Genomic DNA, 17877 nt, shown 5'->3' with positions numbered 1-17877 from the left:
GGGATACAGATGTGGGGAATCAGATATGGGGAATCAGAGGTGGGGAATCAGAGGTTGGGAATCAAACACGGGGAATGAGAGACGGGGAATCATAGCTGGGGAATCAGAGGCGGGGAATCAGAGTTGGGGAATCAGAGGTGGGGAATCAGATATGGGGAAACAGAGGCGGGGAACAGAGGCGGGGAATCAGATATGGGGAAACAGAGGCGGGGAATCAGAGGTGGGGAAACAGAGGCGGGGAATCAGATATGGGGAATCAGAGGTGGGGAATCAGATATGGGGAAACAGAGGCGGGGAATACGAGGCGGGAAACACAGGCGGGGAATCAGATATGGGGAATCAGAGGTGTGGAATCAGTGGTTGGGAATCAGAGGCAGGGAATCAGATATGGGGAATCAGAGGTGGGGAATCAGTGGTTGGGAATCAGAGGCAGGTAATCAGAGGCGGGGAATCAGAGGCGGGGAATCAGAGGCAGGGAATCAGATGTGCGGAATCAGAGATGGGGAATCAGAGTCCGGGAATCAGAGATGGGGAATCAGAGGCGGGGAATGAGATATGGGGAATCAGAGGCGGGGAATCAGAGGCGGGGAAGCAGTTGCGGGGAATCAGATATGGGGAATCAGATGTGGTGAATCAAAGGCGCTGAATCAGAGATGGGGAATCAGAGGCGGGGAATCAGAGGCAGGGAATCAAACACGGGGAATCAGAGGCGGGGAATCAGAGTTGGGGAATGAGAGGCGGGGAATCAGATATTGGGAAACAGAGGCGGGGAATCAGAGGCGGGGAAACAGAGGCGGGAAATCAGATATGGGGAATCAGAGGTGGGGAATCAGAGGTTGCGAATCAGAGGAAGGGAATCAGAGGCGGGGAATCAGAGGCGGGGAATCAGAGGCAGGGAATCAGATGTGCGGAATCAGAGATGGTGAATCAGAGGCAGGGAATCAGAGGCGGGGAATCAGAGGCAGGGAATCAGAGGCCGGGAATCAGAGGCGGGGAATCAGATATGGGGAATCAGAGGTGGGGAATCAGAGGCAGGGAATCAGATGTGCGGAATCGGAGATGGGGAATCAGAGGCAGAGAATCAGAATCAGAAGCGGGGAATAAGAGGCCGGGAATCAGAGGTGGGGAATCAGAGTCCGGGAATCAGAGATGGGGAATCAGAGGCGGGGAATGAGATATTGGGAATCAGAGGCGGGGAATCAGAGGCAGGGAAACAGAGGCGGGGAATCAGATATGGGGAATCAGAGGTTGGGAATCAGAGGCAGGGAATCAGAGGTGGGGAATCAGAGGCAGGGAATCAGATGCGGGGAATCAGAGGCGGGGAATCAAAGCTGGGGAATCAGAGGCGGGGAATCAGAGTTGGGGAATCAGAGGCCTGGAATTAGATATGGGGAAACAGAGGAGGGGAATCAGAGGCGGGGAAACAGAGGCGGGGAAACAGATATGGGGAATCAGAGGTGGGGAATAAGTTGCAGGGAAGCAGAGGCCGGGTATCAGAGCTGGGGAATAAGAGGCGGGGAATCTGAGTTGGGGTATCAGAGGCGGGGAATCAGATATGGGGAAACAGAGGCGGGGCATCAGAGGTGGGGAAACAGAGGCGGGGAATCAGATATGGGGAATCAGATGTGGGGAATCAGAGGCAGGGAGTCAGATGTGCGGAATCAGAGATGGGGAATCAGAGGCATGGAATCAGAATCAGAAGCGGGGAATCAGAGGCCGGGAATCAGAGGCCGGGAATCAGATGCCGGGAATAAGAGGCCAGGAATCAGAGGTGGGGAATCAGAGTCCGGGAATCAGAGATGGGGAATCAGAGGCGGGGAATGAGATATGGGGAATCAGAGGTGGGGAATCAGAGGCGGGGAATCAGATATGGGGAATCAGAGGTGGCGAATCAAAGGTTGTGAATAAGAGATGGTGAATCAGAGGCGGGGAATCAGAGGCAGGGAATCAAACACGGGGAATCAGAGGCGGGTAATCAGAGCTGGGGAATCAGATGCGGGGAATCAGTTGGGGAATCAGAGGCGTGGAATCAGATATGGGGAAACAGAGGCGGGGAATCAGAGGCGGGGAAACAGAGGCGGGGAATCAGATATGGGGAATCAGAGGTGGGGAATCAGATATGGGGAAACAGAGGCGCGGAATCAGAGGCGGAAAACAGAGGCGGGGAATCAGTGGTTGGGAATCAGAGGCAGGGAATCAGATATGGGGATTCAGAGGTGGGGAATCAGTGGTTGGGAATCAGAGGCAGGTAATCAGAGGCGGGGAATCAGAGGCGGGGAATCAGAGGCAGGGAATCAGATGTGCGGAATCAGAGATGGGGAATCAGAGTCCGGGAATCAGAGATGTGGAATCAGAGGCGGGGAATGAGATATGGGGAATCAGAGGCGGGGAATCAGAGGCGGGGAAACAGATGCGGTGAATCAGATATGGGGAATCAGAGGTGGCGAATCAAAGGCGCTGAATCAGAGATGGGGAATCAGAGGCGGGGAATCAGAGGCAGGGAATCAAACACGGGGAATCAGAGGCGGGGAATCAGAGTTGGGGAATCAGAGGCGGGGAATCAGAGGCGGGGAAACAGAGGCGGGGAATCAGATATGGGGAATCATAGGTGGGGAATCAGATGTTACGAATCAGAGGCAGTGAATCAGAGGCGGGGAATCAGAGGCGGGGAATCAGAGGCAGGGAATCAGATGTGCGGAATCAGAGGCGGGGAATCAGAGGCAGGGAATCAGAGGCGGGGAATCAGAGGCAGGGAATCAGAGGCCGGGAATCAGAGGCGGGGAATCAGATATGGGGAATCAGAGGTGGGGAATCAGAGGCAGGGTATCAGATGTGCGGAATCAGAGATGGGGAGTCAGAGGCAGAGAATCAGAATCAGAAGCGGGGAATAAGAGGCCGGGAATCAGAGGTGGGGAATCAGAGTCCGGGAATCAGAGATGGGGAATCAGAGGTGGGGAATGAGATATTGGGAATCAGAGGCGGGGAATCAGAGGCAGGGAAACAGAGGCCGGGAATCAGAGGCGGGGAATCAGATATGGGGAATCAGAGGTGGGGAATCAGAGGCAGGGAATCAGATGTGCGGAATCGGAGATGGGGAATCAGAGGCAGAGAATCAGAATCAGAAGCGGGGAATAAGAGGCCGGGAATCAGAGGTGGGGAATCAGAGTCCGGGAATCAGAGATGGGGAATCAGAGGCGGGGAATGAGATATTGGGAATCAGAGGCGGGGAATCAGAGGCAGGGAAACAGAGGCGGGGAATCAGATATGGGGAATCAGAGGTTGGGAATCAGAGGCAGGGAATCAGAGGTTGGGAATCAGAGGCAGGGAATCAGATGCGGGGAATCAGAGGCGGGGAATCAGAGCTGGGGAATCAGAGGCGGGGAATCAGAGTTGGGGAATCAGAGGCCGGGAATTAGATATGGGGAAACAGAGGAGGGGAATCAGAGGCGGGGAAACAGAGGCGGGGAATCAGATATGGGGAATCAGAGGTGGGGAATAAGTTGCAGGGAAGCAGAGGCCGGGTATCAGAGCTGGGGAATAAGAGGCGGGGAATCTGAGTTGGGGTATCAGAGGCGGGGAATCAGATATGGGGAAACAGAGGCGGGGCATCAGAGGTGGGGAAACAGAGGCGGGGAATCAGATATGGGGAATCAGATGTGGGGAATCAGAGGCAGGGAATCAGATGTGCGGAATCAGAGATGGGGAATCAGAGGCATGGAATCAGAATCAGAAGCGGGGAATCAGAGGCCGGGAATCAGAGGCCGGGAATCAGATGCCGGGAATAAGAGGCCAGGAATCAGAGGTGGGGAATCAGAGTCCGGGAATCAGAGATGGGGAATCAGAGGCGGGGAATGAGATATGGGGAATCAGAGGTGGGGAATCAGAGGCGGGGAATCAGATATGGGGAATCAGAGGTGGCGAATCAAAGGTTGTGAATAAGAGATGGTGATTCAGAGGCGGGGAATCAGAGGCAGGGAATCAAACACGGGGAATCAGAGGCGGGTAATCAGAGCTGGGGAATCAGAGGCGGGGAATCAGAGTTGGGGAATCAGAGGCGTGGAATCAGATATGGGGAAACAGAGGCGGGGAATCAGAGGCGGGGAAACAGAGGCGGGGAATCAGATATGGGGAATCAGAGGTGGGGAATCAGATATGGGGAAACAGAGGCGCGGAATCAGAGGCGGAAAACAGAGGCGGGGAATCAGTGGTTGGGAATCAGAGGCAGGGAATCAGATATGGGGAATCAGAGGTGGGGAATCAGTGGTTGGGAATCAGAGGCAGGTAATCAGAGGCGGGGAATCAGATATGGGGAATCAGAGGTGGGGAATCAGAGGCAGGGTATCAGATGTGCGGAATCAGAGATGGGGAGTCAGAGGCAGAGAATCAGAATCAGAAGCGGGGAATAAGAGGCCGGGAATCAGAGGTGGGGAATCAGAGTCCGGGAATCAGAGATGGGGAATCAGAGGTGGGGAATGAGATATTGGGAATCAGAGGCGGGGAATCAGAGGCAGGGAAACAGAGGCCGGGAATCAGAGGCGGGGAATCAGATATGGGGAATCAGAGGTGGGGAATCAGAGGCAGGGAATCAGATGTGCGGAATCGGAGATGGGGAATCAGAGGCAGAGAATCAGAATCAGAAGCGGGGAATAAGAGGCCGGGAATCAGAGGTGGGGAATCAGAGTCCGGGAATCAGAGATGGGGAATCAGAGGCAGGGAATGAGATATTGGGAATCAGAGGCGGGGAATCAGAGGCAGGGAAACAGAGGCGGGGAATCAGATATGGGGAATCAGAGGTTGGGAATCAGAGGAAGGGAATCAGAGGTGGGGAATCAGAGGCAGGGAATCAGATGCGGGGAATCAGAGGCGGGGAATCAGAGCTGGGGAATCAGAGGCGGGGAATCAGAGTTGGGGAATCAGAGGCCGGGAATTAGATATGGGGAAACAGAGGAGGGGAATCAGAGGCGGGGAAACAGAGGCGGGGAATCAGATATGGGGAATCAGAGGTGGGGAATAAGTTGCAGGGAAGCAGAGGCCGGGTATCAGAGCTGGGGAATAAGAGGCGGGGAATCTGAGTTGGGGTATCAGAGGCGGGGAATCAGATATGGGGAAACAGAGGCGGGGCATCAGAGGTGGGGAAACAGAGGCGGGGAATCAGATATGGGGAATCAGATGTGGGGAATCAGAGGCAGGGAATCAGATGTGCGGAATCAGAGATGGGGAATCAGAGGCATGGAATCAGAATCAGAAGCGGGGAATCAGAGGCCGGGAATCAGAGGCCGGGAATCAGATGCCGGGAATAAGAGGCCAGGAATCAGAGGTGGGGAATCAGAGTCCGGGAATCAGAGATGGGGAATCAGAGGCGGGGAATGAGATATGGGGAATCAGAGGTGGGGAATCAGAGGCGGGGAATCAGATATGGGGAATCAGAGGTGGCGAATCAAAGGTTGTGAATAAGAGATGGTGATTCAGAGGCGGGGAATCAGAGGCAGGGAATCAAACACGGGGAATCAGAGGCGGGTAATCAGAGCTGGGGAATCAGAGGCGGGGAATCAGAGTTGGGGAATCAGAGGCGTGGAATCAGATATGGGGAAACAGAGGCGGGGAATCAGAGGCGGGGAAACAGAGGCGGGGAATCAGATATGGGGAATCAGAGGTGGGGAATCAGATATGGGGAAACAGAGGCGCGGAATCAGAGGCGGAAAACAGAGGCGGGGAATCAGTGGTTGGGAATCAGAGGCAGGGAATCAGATATGGGGAATCAGAGGTGGGGAATCAGTGGTTGGGAATCAGAGGCAGGTAATCAGAGGCGGGGAATCAGAGGCGGGGAATCAGAGGCAGGGAATCAGATGTGCGGAATCAGAGATGGGGAATCAGAGTCCGGGAACCAGAGATGGGGAATCAGAGGCGGGGAATGAGATATGGGGAATCAGAGGCGGGGAATCAGAGGCGGGGAAACAGATGCGGTGAATCAGATATGGGGAATCAGAGGTGGCGAATCAAAGGCGCTGAATCAGAGATGGGGAATCAGAGGCGGGGAATCAGAGGCAGGGAATCAAACACGGGGAATCAGAGGTGGGGAATCAGAGTTGGGGAATCAGAGGCGGGGAATCAGAGGCGGGGAAACAGAGGCGGGGAATCAGATATGGGGAATCATAGGTGGGGAATCAGATGTTACGAATCAGAGGCAGTGAATCAGAGGCGGGGAATCAGAGGCGGGGAATCAGAGGCAGGGAATCAGATGTGCGGAATCAGAGATGGGGAATCAGAGGCAGGGAATCAGAGGCGGGGAATCAGAGGAAGGGAATCAGAGGCCGGGAATCAGAGGCGGGGAATCAGATATGGGGAATCAGAGGTGGGGAATCAGAGGCAGGGTATCAGATGTGCGGAATCAGAGATGGGGAGTCAGAGGCAGAGAATCAGAATCAGAAGCGGGGAATAAGAGGCCGGGAATCAGAGGTGGGGAATCAGAGTCCGGGAATCAGAGATGGGGAATCAGAGGTGGGGAATGAGATATTGGGAATCAGAGGCGGGGAATCAGAGGCAGGGAAACAGAAGCGGGGAATCAGATATGGGGAATCAGAGGTTGGGAATCAGAGGCAGGGAATCAGAAGTGGGGAATCAGAGGCTGGGAATCAGATGCGGGGAATCAGAGGCGGGGAATCAGAGCTGGGGAATCAGAGGCGGGAAATCAGATTTGGTGAATCAGAGGCAGGGAATTAGATATGGGGAAACAGACGAGGGGAATCAGAGGTGGGGAAACAGAGGCGTGGAATCAGATATGGGGAATCAGAGGTGGGGAATAAGTGGCAGGGAAGCAGAGGCGGGGTATCAGAGCTGGGGAATCAGAGGCGGGGAATCTGAGTTGGGTTATCAGAGGAGGGGAATCAGATATGGGGAAACAGGTGGGGCATCAGAGGCGGGGAAAGAGAGGCGGGGAATCAGATATGGGGAATCAGAGGTGGGGAATCAGAGGCAGGGAATCAGATGTGCGGAATCAGAGATGGGGTATCAGAGGCATGGAATAAGAATCAGAAGCGGAGAATCAGAGGCCGGGAATCAGAGGCCGGGAATCAGATGCCGGGAATAAGAGGCCGGGAATCAGAGGTGGGGAATCTGAGTCCGGGAATCAGAAATGGGGAATCAGAGGCTGGGAATGAGATATGGGGAAACAGAGGCGGGGAATCAGATGCAGGGAAACAGAGGCGGGGAATCAGATATGGGGAATCAGAGGAGGGGAATCAGAGGTTGGGAATCAGAGGCAGGGACTCAGAGGTTGGGATTCAGAGGCAGGGAATCAGATGCGGGGAATAAGACGCGGGGATTCAGAGCTGGGTAATCAGAGGCGGGGAATCAGAGTTGGGGAATCAGAGGCGGGGAATTAGATATGGGGAAACAGAGACGGAAATTAGAGGCGGGGAAACAGAGGCGGGGAATCAGATATGGGGAATCAGAGGTGGGGAATCAGAGGCAGGGAATCAGATGTGCGGAATCAGAGATGGGGAATCAGAGGCAGGGAATCAGAATCAGAAGCGGGGAATAAGAGGCCGGGAATAAGAGGCCGGGAATCAGAGGTGGGTAATCAGAGTCCGGGAATCAGAAGCGGGGAATGAGATATGGGGAATTAGAGGCGGGGAATCAGAGGCGGGGAAACAGAGGCGGGGAATCAGATATGGGGAATCAGAGGTGGCGAATCAAAGGCGGTGAATCAGAGATGGGGAATCAGAGGCGGGGAATCAGAGGCAGGGAATCAAACACGGGGAATGAGAGACGGGGAATCATAGCTGGGGAATCAGAGGCGGGGAATCAGAGTTGGGGAATCAGAGGCGGTGAATCAGATATGGGGAAACAGAGGCGGGAAATCAGAGGCGGGGAAACAGAGGCGGGGAATCAGATATGGGGAATCAGAGGTGGGGAATCAGATATGGGGAAACAGAGGCGGGGAATCAGAGGCGGGGAAACAGAGGCGGGGAATCAGATATGGGGAATCAGAGGTGGGGAATCAGTGGTTGGGAATCAGAGGGAGAGAATCAGATATGGGGAATCAGAGGTGGGGAATCAGTGGTTGGGAATCAGATGTGCGGAGTCAGAGATGGGGAATCAGAGTCCGGGAATCAGAGATGGGGAATCAGAGGCGGGGAATGAGATATGGGGAATCAGAGGCGGGGAAACATAGGTGGGGAATCAGATATGGGGAATCAGAGGTGGGGAATCAGAGGCGCTGAATCAGAGATGGTGAATCAGAGGCGGGGAATCAGAGGCAGGGAATCAGATGTGCGGAATCAGAGATGGGGAATCAGAGTCCGGGAATCAGAGATGGGGAATCAGAGGCGGGGAATGAGATATGGGGAATCAGAGGCGGGGAATCAGAGGTGGGGAAACAGATGCGGTGAATCAGATATGGGGAATCAGAGGTGGCGAATCAAAGGCGCTGAATCAGAGATGGGGAATCAGAGGCGGGGAATCAGAGGCAGGGAATCAAACACGGGGAATCAGAGGCGGGGAATCAGAGTTGGGGAATCAGAGGCGGGGAATCAGAGGCGGGGAAACAGAGGCGGGGAATCAGATATGGGGAATCAGAGGTGGGGAATCAGATGTTACGAATCAGAGGCAGTGAATCAGAGGCGGGGAATCAGAGGCGGGGAATCAGAGGCAGGGAATCAGATGTGCGGAATCAGAGATGGGGAATCAGAGGCATGGAATCAGAGGCGGGGAATCAGAGGCAGGGAATCAGAGGCCGGGAATCAGAGGCGGGGAATCAGATATGGGGAATCAGAGGTGGGGAATCAGAGGCAGGGTATCAGATGTGCGGAATCAGAGATGGGGAGTCAGAGGCAGAGAATCAGAATCAGAAGCGGGGAATAAGAGGCCGGGAATCAGAGGTGGGGAATCAGAGTCCGGGAATCAGAGATGGGGAATCAGAGGCGGGGAATGAGATATTGGGAATCAGAGGCGGGGAATCAGAGGCAGGGAAACAGAGGCGGGGAATCAGATATGGGGAATCAGAGGTTGGGAATCAGAGGCAGGGAATCAGAAGTGGGGAATCAGAGGCTGGGAATCAGATGCGGGGAATCAGAGGCGGGGAATCAGAGCTGGGGAATCAGAGGCGGGGAATCAGATTTGGGGAATCAGAGGCAGGGAATTAGATATGGGGAAACAGAGGAGGGGAATCAGAGGCGGGGAAACAGAGGCGTGGAATCAGATATGGGGAATCAGAGGTGGGGAATAAGTGGCAGGGAAGCAGAGGCGGGGTATCAGAGCTGGGGAATCAGAGGCGGGGAATCTGAGTTGGGTTATCAGAGGAGGGGAATCAGATATGGGGAAACATGCGGGGCATCAGAGGCGGGGAAACAGAGGCGGGGAATCAGATATGGGGAATCAGAGCTGGGGAATCAGAGGCAGGGAATCAGATGTGCGGAATCAGAGATGGGGTATCAGAGGCATGGAATCAGAATCAGAAGCGGAGAATCAGAGGCCGGGAATCAGAGGCCGGGAATCAGATGCCGGGAATAGGAGGCCGGGAATCAGAGGTGGGGAATCTGAGTCCGGGAATCAGAAATGGGGAATCAGAGGCGGGGAATGAGATATGGGGAATCAGAGGCGGGGAATCAGAGGCGGGGAAACAGAGGCGGGGAATCAGATATGGGGAATCAGAGGTGGCGAATCAAAGGTTGTGAATCAGAGATGGGGAATCAGAGGCGGGGAATCAGAGGCAGGGAATCAGAGGCGGGGAATCAGAGGCGGGGAATCAGAGGCAGGGAATCAGATGTGCAGAATCAGAGAAGGGGAATCAGAGGCAGGGAATCAGAGACGGGGAATCAGAGGCGGGGAATCAGAGGCCGGGAATCAGAGTCCGGGAATCAGAGGCCGGGAATGAGATGCCGGGAATCAGAGGCTGGAAATCAGAGGCCGGGAATCAGAGGTGGGGAATAAGAGGCACGGAATCAGATGTGCGGTATCAGAGATGGGGAATCACAGGCAGGGAATCAGAGGCGGGGAATCAGAGGCGCGGAATCAGAGGCAGGGAATCGGATGTGCGGAATCAGAGATGGGGAATCAGAGGTGGGGAATCAGAGTCCGGGAATCAGAGCTGGGGAATTAGAGGCGGGGAATCAGAGGCGGGGAAACATAGGTGGGGAATCAGATATGGTGAATCAGAGGCGGGGAATCAGAGGCAGGAAATCAGACATGGGGAATGAGAGGCTGGGAATCAGACACGGGGAATCAGAGGTGGGGAATCAGAGCTGGGGAATCAGAGGTGGGGAATCAGAGTTGGGGAATCAGAGGCGGGGAATCAGATATGGGAAAACAGAGGCGGGGAATCAGAGGCAGGGAAACAGAGGCGGGGAATCAGATATGGGGAATCAGAGGAGGGGAATCAGAGGTTGGGAATCAGAGGCAGGGACTCAGAGGTTGGGATTCAGATGCAGGGAATCAGATGCGGGGAATAAGAGGTGGGGATTCAGAGGCGAGGAATCAGAGGCAGGGAATCAGAGTTGGGGAATCAGAGGCAGGGAATTAGATATGGGGAAACAGAGGCGGGGAATTAGAGGCGGGGAATCAGAGGCCGGGAATAAGAGGCCGGGAATCAGAGGTGGGTAATCAGAGTCCGGGAATCAGAGGCGGGGAATGAGATATGGGGAATTAGAGGCGGGGAATCAGAGGCGGGGAAACAGAGGCGGGGAATCAGATATGGGGAATCAGAGGTGGCGAATCAAAGGCGGTGAATCAGAGATGGGGAATCAGAGGCGGGGAATCAGAGGCAGGGAATCAAACACGGGGAATGAGAGACGGGGAATCATAGCTGGGGAATCAGAGGCGGGGAATCAGAGTTGGGGAATCAGAGGCGGTGAATCAGATATGGGGAAACAGAGGCGGGAAATCAGAGGCGGGGAAACAGAGGCGGGGAATCAGATATTTGGAATCAGAGGTGGGGAATCAGATATGGGGAAACAGAGGCGGGGAATCAGAGGCGGGGAAACAGAGGCGGGGAATCAGATATGGGGAATCAGAGGTGGGGAATCAGTGGTTGGGAATCAGAGGCAGGGAATCAGATATGGGGAATCAGAGGTTGGGAATCAGATGTGCGGAATCAGATATGGGGAATCAGAGTCCGGGAATCAGAGATGGGGAATCAGAGGCGGGGAATGAGATATGGGGAATCAGAGGCGGGGAATCAGAGGCAGGGAATCAGATGTGCGGAATCAGAGATGGGGAATCAGAGTCCGGGAATCAGAGATGGGGAATCAGAGGCGGGGAATGAGATATGGGGAATCAGAGGTGGGGAATCAGAGGCGGGGAAACAGATGCTGGGAATCAGATATGGGGAATCAGAGGTGGCGAATCAAAGGCGCTGAATCAGAGATGGGGAATCAGATGCGGGGAATCAGAGGCGGGGAATCAGAGCTGGGGAATCAGAGGCGGGGAATCAGATTTGGGGAATCAGAGGCAGGGAATTAGATATGGGGAAACAGAGGAGGGGAATCAGAGGCGGGGAAACAGAGGCGTGGAATCAGATATGGGGAATCAGAGGTGGGGAATAAGTGGCAGGGAAGCAGAGGCGGGGTATGAGAGCTGGGGAATCAGAGGCGGGGAATCTGAGTTGGGTTATCAGAGGAGGGGAATCAGATATGGGGAAACATGCGGGGCATCAGAGGCGGGGAAACAGAGGCGGGGAATCAGATATGGGGAATCAGAGGTGGGGAATCAGAGGCAGGGAATCAGATGTGCGGAATCAGAGATGGGGTATCAGAGGCATGGAATCAGAATCAGAAGCGGAGAATCAGAGGCCGGGAATCAGAGGCCGGGAATCAGATGCCGGGAATAAGAGGCCGGGAATCAGAGGTGGGGAATCTGAGTCCGGGAATCAGAAATGGGGAATCAGAGGCGGGGAATGAGATATGGGGAATCAGAGGCGGGGAATCAGAGGCGGGGAAACAGAGGCGGGGAATCAGATATGGGGAATCAGAGGTGGCGAATCAAAGGTTGTGAATCAGAGATGGGGAATCAGATGCGGGGAATCAGAGGCAGGGAAACAAACACGGGGAATCAGAGGCGGGGAATCAGAGCTGGGGAATCAGAGGCGGGGAATCAGAGTTGGGGAATCAGAGGCGTGGAATCAGATATGGGGAAACAGAGGCGGGGAATCAGAGGCGGGGAAACAGAGGTGGGGAATCAGATATGGGGAATCAGAGGTGAGGAATCAGAGGTTGGGAGTCAGAGGCAGGGAATCAGAGGCGGGGAATCAGAGGCGGGGAATCAGAGGCGGGGAATCAGAGGCAGGGAATCAGATGTGCAGAATCAGAGAAGGGGAATCAGAGGCAGGGAATCAGAGGCGGGGAATCAGAGGCGGGGAATCAGAGGCCGGGAATCAGAGGCCGGGAATCAGAGGCCGGGAATGAGAGGCCGGGAATCAGAGGCTGGAAATCAGAGGCCGGGAATCAGAGGTGGGGAATAAGAGGCACGGAATCAGATGTGCGGTATCAGAGATGGGGAATCACAGGCAGGGAATCAGAGGCGGGGAATCAGAGGCGGGGAAACAGAGGCGGGGAATCAGATATGGGGAATCAGAGGTGGGGAATCAGATATGGGGAAACAGAGGCGGGGAATCAGAGGCGGGGAAACAGAGGCGGGGAATCAGATATGGGGAATCAGAGGTGGGGAATCAGTGGTTGGGAATCAGAGGGAGAGAATCAGATATGGGGAATCAGAGGTGGGGAATCAGTGGTTGGGAATCAGATGTGCGGAGTCAGAGATGGGGAATCAGAGTCCGGGAATCAGAGATGGGGAATCAGAGGCGGGGAATGAGATATGGGGAATCAGAGGCGGGGAAACATAGGTGGGGAATCAGATATGGGGAATCAGAGGTGGGGAATCAGAGGCGCTGAATCAGAGATGGTGAATCAGAGGCGGGGAATCAGAGGCAGGGAATCAGATGTGCGGAATCAGAGATGGGGAATCAGAGTCCGGGAATCAGAGATGGGGAATCAGAGGCGGGGAATGAGATATGGGGAATCAGAGGCGGGGAATCAGAGGTGGGGAAACAGATGCGGTGAATCAGATATGGGGAATCAGAGGTGGCGAATCAAAGGCGCTGAATCAGAGATGGGGATTCAGAGGCGGGGAATCAGAGGCAGGGAATCAAACACGGGGAATCAGAGGCGGGGAATCAGAGTTGGGGAATCAGAGGCGGGGAATCAGAGGCGGGGAAACAGAGGCGGGGAATCAGATATGGGGAATCAGAGGTGGGGAATCAGATGTTACGAATCAGAGGCAGTGAATCAGAGGCGGGGAATCAGAGGCGGGGAATCAGAGGCAGGGAATCAGATGTGCGGAATCAGAGATGGGGAGTCAGAGGCATGGAATCAGAGGCGGGGAATCAGAGGCAGGGAATCAGAGGCCGGGAATCAGAGGCGGGGAATCAGATATGGGGAATCAGAGGTGGGGAATCAGAGGCAGGGTATCAGATGTGCGGAATCAGAGATGGGGACTCAGAGGCAGAGAATCAGAATCAGAAGCGGGGAATAAGAGGCCGGGAATCAGAGGTGGGGAATCAGAGTCCGGGAATCAGAGATGGGGAATCAGAGGCGGGGAATGAGATATTGGGAATCAGAGGCGGGGAATCAGAGGCAGGGAAACAGAGGCGGGGAATCAGATATGGGGAATCAGAGGTTGGGAATCAGAGGCAGGGAATCAGAAGTGGGGAATCAGAGGCTGGGAATCAGATGCGGGGAATCAGAGGCGGGGAATCAGAGCTGGGGAATCAGAGGCGGGGAATCAGATTTGGGGAATCAGAGGCAGGGAATTAGATATGGGGAAACAGAGGAGGGGAATCAGAGGCGGGGAAACAGAGGCGTGGAATCAGATATGGGGAATCAGAGGTGGGGAATAAGTGGCAGGGAAGCAGAGGCGGGGTATCAGAGCTGGGGAATCAGAGGCGGGGAATCTGAGTTGGGTTATCAGAGGAGGGGAATCAGATATGGGGAAACATGCGGGGCATCAGAGGCGGGGAAACAGAGGCGGGGAATCAGATATGGGGAATCAGAGGTGGGGAATCAGAGGCAGGGAATCAGATGTGCGGAATCAGAGATGGGGTATCAGAGGCATGGAATCAGAATCAGAAGCGGAGAATCAGAGGCCGGGAATCAGAGGCCGGGAATCAGATGCCGGGAATAGGAGGCCGGGAATCAGAGGTGGGGAATCTGAGTCCGGGAATCAGAAATGGGGAATCAGAGGCGGGGAATGAGATATGGGGAATCAGAGGCGGGGAATCAGAGGCGGGGAAACAGAGGCGGGGAATCAGATATGGGGAATCAGAGGTGGCGAATCAAAGGTTGTGAATCAGAGATGGGGAATCAGAGGCGGGGAATCAGAGGCAGGGAATCAGAGGCGGGGAATCAGAGGCGGGGAATCAGAGGCAGGGAATCAGATGTGCAGAATCAGAGAAGGGGAATCAGAGGCAGGGAATCAGAGACGGGGAATCAGAGGCGGGGAATCAGAGGCCGGGAATCAGAGGCCGGGAATCAGAGGCCGGGAATGAGATGCCGGGAATCAGAGGCTGGAAATCAGAGGCCGGGAATCAGAGGTGGGGAATAAGAGGCACGGAATCAGATGTGCGGTATTAGAGATGGGGAATCACAGGCAGGGAATCAGAGGCGGGGAATCAGAGGCGCGGAATCAGAGGCAGGGAATCGGATGTGCGGAATCAGAGATGGGGAATCAGAGGTGGGGAATCAGAGTCCGGGAATCAGAGCTGGGGAATTAGAGGCGGGGAATCAGAGGCGGGGAAACATAGGTGGGGAATCAGATATGGTGAATCAGAGGCGGGGAATCAGAGGCAGGAAATCAGACATGGGGAATGAGAGGCTGGGAATCAGACACGGGGAATCAGAGGTGGGGAATCAGAGCTGGGGAATCAGAGGTGGGGAATCAGAGTTGGGGAATCAGAGGCGGGGAATCAGATATGGGAAAACAGAGGCGGGGAATCAGAGGCAGGGAAACAGAGGCGGGGAATCAGATATGGGGAATCAGAGGAGGGGAATCAGAGGTTGGGAATCAGAGGCAGGGACTCAGAGGTTGGGATTCAGATGCAGGGAATCAGATGCGGGGAATAAGAGGTGGGGATTCAGAGGCGAGGAATCAGAGGCAGGGAATCAGAGTTGGGGAATCAGAGGCAGGGAATTAGATATGGGGAAACAGAGGCGGGGAATTAGAGGCGGGGAATCAGAGGCCGGGAATAAGAGGCCGGGAATCAGAGGTGGGTAATCAGAGTCCGGGAATCAGAGGCGGGGAATGAGATATGGGGAATTAGAGGCGGGGAATCAGAGGCGGGGAAACAGAGGCGGGGAATCAGATATGGGGAATCAGAGGTGGCGAATCAAAGGCGGTGAATCAGAGATGGGGAATCAGAGGCGGGGAATCAGAGGCAGGGAATCAAACACGGGGAATGAGAGACGGGGAATCATAGCTGGGGAATCAGAGGCGGGGAATCAGAGTTGGGGAATCAGAGGCGGTGAATCAGATATGGGGAAACAGAGGCGGGAAATCAGAGGCGGGGAAACAGAGGCGGGGAATCAGATATTTGGAATCAGAGGTGGGGAATCAGATATGGGGAAACAGAGGCGGGGAATCAGAGGCGGGGAAACAGAGGCGGGGAATCAGATATGGGGAATCAGAGGTGGGGAATCAGTGGTTGGGAATCAGAGGCAGGGAATCAGATATGGGGAATCAGAGGTTGGGAATCAGATGTGCGGAATCAGATATGGGGAATCAGAGTCCGGGAATCAGAGATGGGGAATCAGAGGCGGGGAATGAGATATGGGGAATCAGAGGCGGGGAATCAGAGGCAGGGAATCAGATGTGCGGAATCAGAGATGGGGAATCAGAGTCCGGGAATCAGAGATGGGGAATCAGAGGCGGGGAATGAGATATGGGGAATCAGAGGTGGGGAATCAGAGGCGGGGAAACAGATGCTGGGAATCAGATATGGGGAATCAGAGGTGGCGAATCAAAGGCGCTGAATCAGAGATGGGGAATCAGATGCGGGGAATCAGAGGCGGGGAATCAGAGCTGGGGAATCAGAGGCGGGGAATCAGATTTGGGGAATCAGAGGCAGGGAATTAGATATGGGGAAACAGAGGAGGGGAATCAGAGGCGGGGAAACAGAGGCGTGGAATCAGATATGGGGAATCAGAGGTGGGGAATAAGTGGCAGGGAAGCAGAGGCGGGGTATGAGAGCTGGGGAATCAGAGGCGGGGAATCTGAGTTGGGTTATCAGAGGAGGGGAATCAGATATGGGGAAACATGCGGGGCATCAGAGGCGGGGAAACAGAGGCGGGGAATCAGATATGGGGAATCAGAGGTGGGGAATCAGAGGCAGGGAATCAGATGTGCGGAATCAGAGATGGGGTATCAGAGGCATGGAATCAGAATCAGAAGCGGAGAATCAGAGGCCGGGAATCAGAGGCCGGGAATCAGATGCCGGGAATAGGAGGCCGGGAATCAGAGGTGGGGAATCTGAGTCCGGGAATCAGAAATGGGGAATCAGAGGCGGGGAATGAGATATGGGGAATCAGAGGCGGGGAATCAGAGGCGGGGAAACAGAGGCGGGGAATCAGATATGGGGAATCAGAGGTGGCGAATCAAAGGTTGTGAATCAGAGATGGGGAATCAGAGGCGGGGAATCAGAGGCAGGGAATCAGAGGCGGGGAATCAGAGGCGGGGAATCAGAGGCAGGGAATCAGATGTGCAGAATCAGAGAAGGGGAATCAGAGGCAGGGAATCAGAGACGGGGAATCAGAGGCGGGGAATCAGAGGCCGGGAATCAGAGGCCGGGAATCAGAGGCCGGGAATGAGATGCCGGGAATCAGAGGCTGGAAATCAGAGGCCGGGAATCAGAGGTGGGGAATAAGAGGCACGGAATCAGATGTGCGGTATTAGAGATGGGGAATCACAGGCAGGGAATCAGAGGCGGGGAATCAGAGGCGCGGAATCAGAGGCAGGGAATCGGATGTGCGGAATCAGAGATGGGGAATCAGAGGTGGGGAATCAGAGTCCGGGAATCAGAGCTGGGGAATTAGAGGCGGGGAATCAGAGGCGGGGAAACATAGGTGGGGAATCAGATATGGTGAATCAGAGGCGGGGAATCAGAGGCAGGAAATCAGACATGGGGAATGAGAGGCTGGGAATCAGACACGGGGAATCAGAGGTGGGGAATCAGAGCTGGGGAATCAGAGGTGGGGAATCAGAGTTGGGGAATCAGAGGCGGGGAATCAGATATGGGAAAACAGAGGCGGGGAATCAGAGGCAGGGAAACAGAGGCGGGGAATCAGATATGGGGAATCAGAGGAGGGGAATCAGAGGTTGGGAATCAGAGGCAGGGACTCAGAGGTTGGGATTCAGATGCAGGGAATCAGATGCGGGGAATAAGAGGTGGGGATTCAGAGGCGAGGAATCAGAGGCAGGGAATCAGAGTTGGGGAATCAGAGGCAGGGAATTAGATATGGGGAAACAGAGGCGGGGAATTAGAGGCGGGGAATCAGAGGCCGGGAATAAGAGGCCGGGAATCAGAGGTGGGTAATCAGAGTCCGGGAATCAGAGGCGGGGAATGAGATATGGGGAATTAGAGGCGGGGAATCAGAGGCGGGGAAACAGAGGCGGGGAATCAGATATGGGGAATCAGAGGTGGCGAATCAAAGGCGGTGAATCAGAGATGGGGAATCAGAGGCGGGGAATCAGAGGCAGGGAATCAAACATGGGGAATGAGAGACGGGGAATCATAGCTGGGGAATCAGAGGCGGGGAATCAGAGTTGGGGAATCAGAGGCGGTGAATCAGATATGGGGAAACAGAGGCGGGAAATCAGAGGCGGGGAAACAGAGGC

This window comes from Narcine bancroftii, chromosome 1 (genome assembly GCF_036971445.1).
Source record: "Narcine bancroftii isolate sNarBan1 chromosome 1, sNarBan1.hap1, whole genome shotgun sequence".
Classification (NCBI taxonomy): domain Eukaryota; kingdom Metazoa; phylum Chordata; class Chondrichthyes; order Torpediniformes; family Narcinidae; genus Narcine; species Narcine bancroftii.
The sequence above is the reverse complement of the archived record's forward strand: the minus strand, read 5'-3'. Positions refer to the sequence as shown.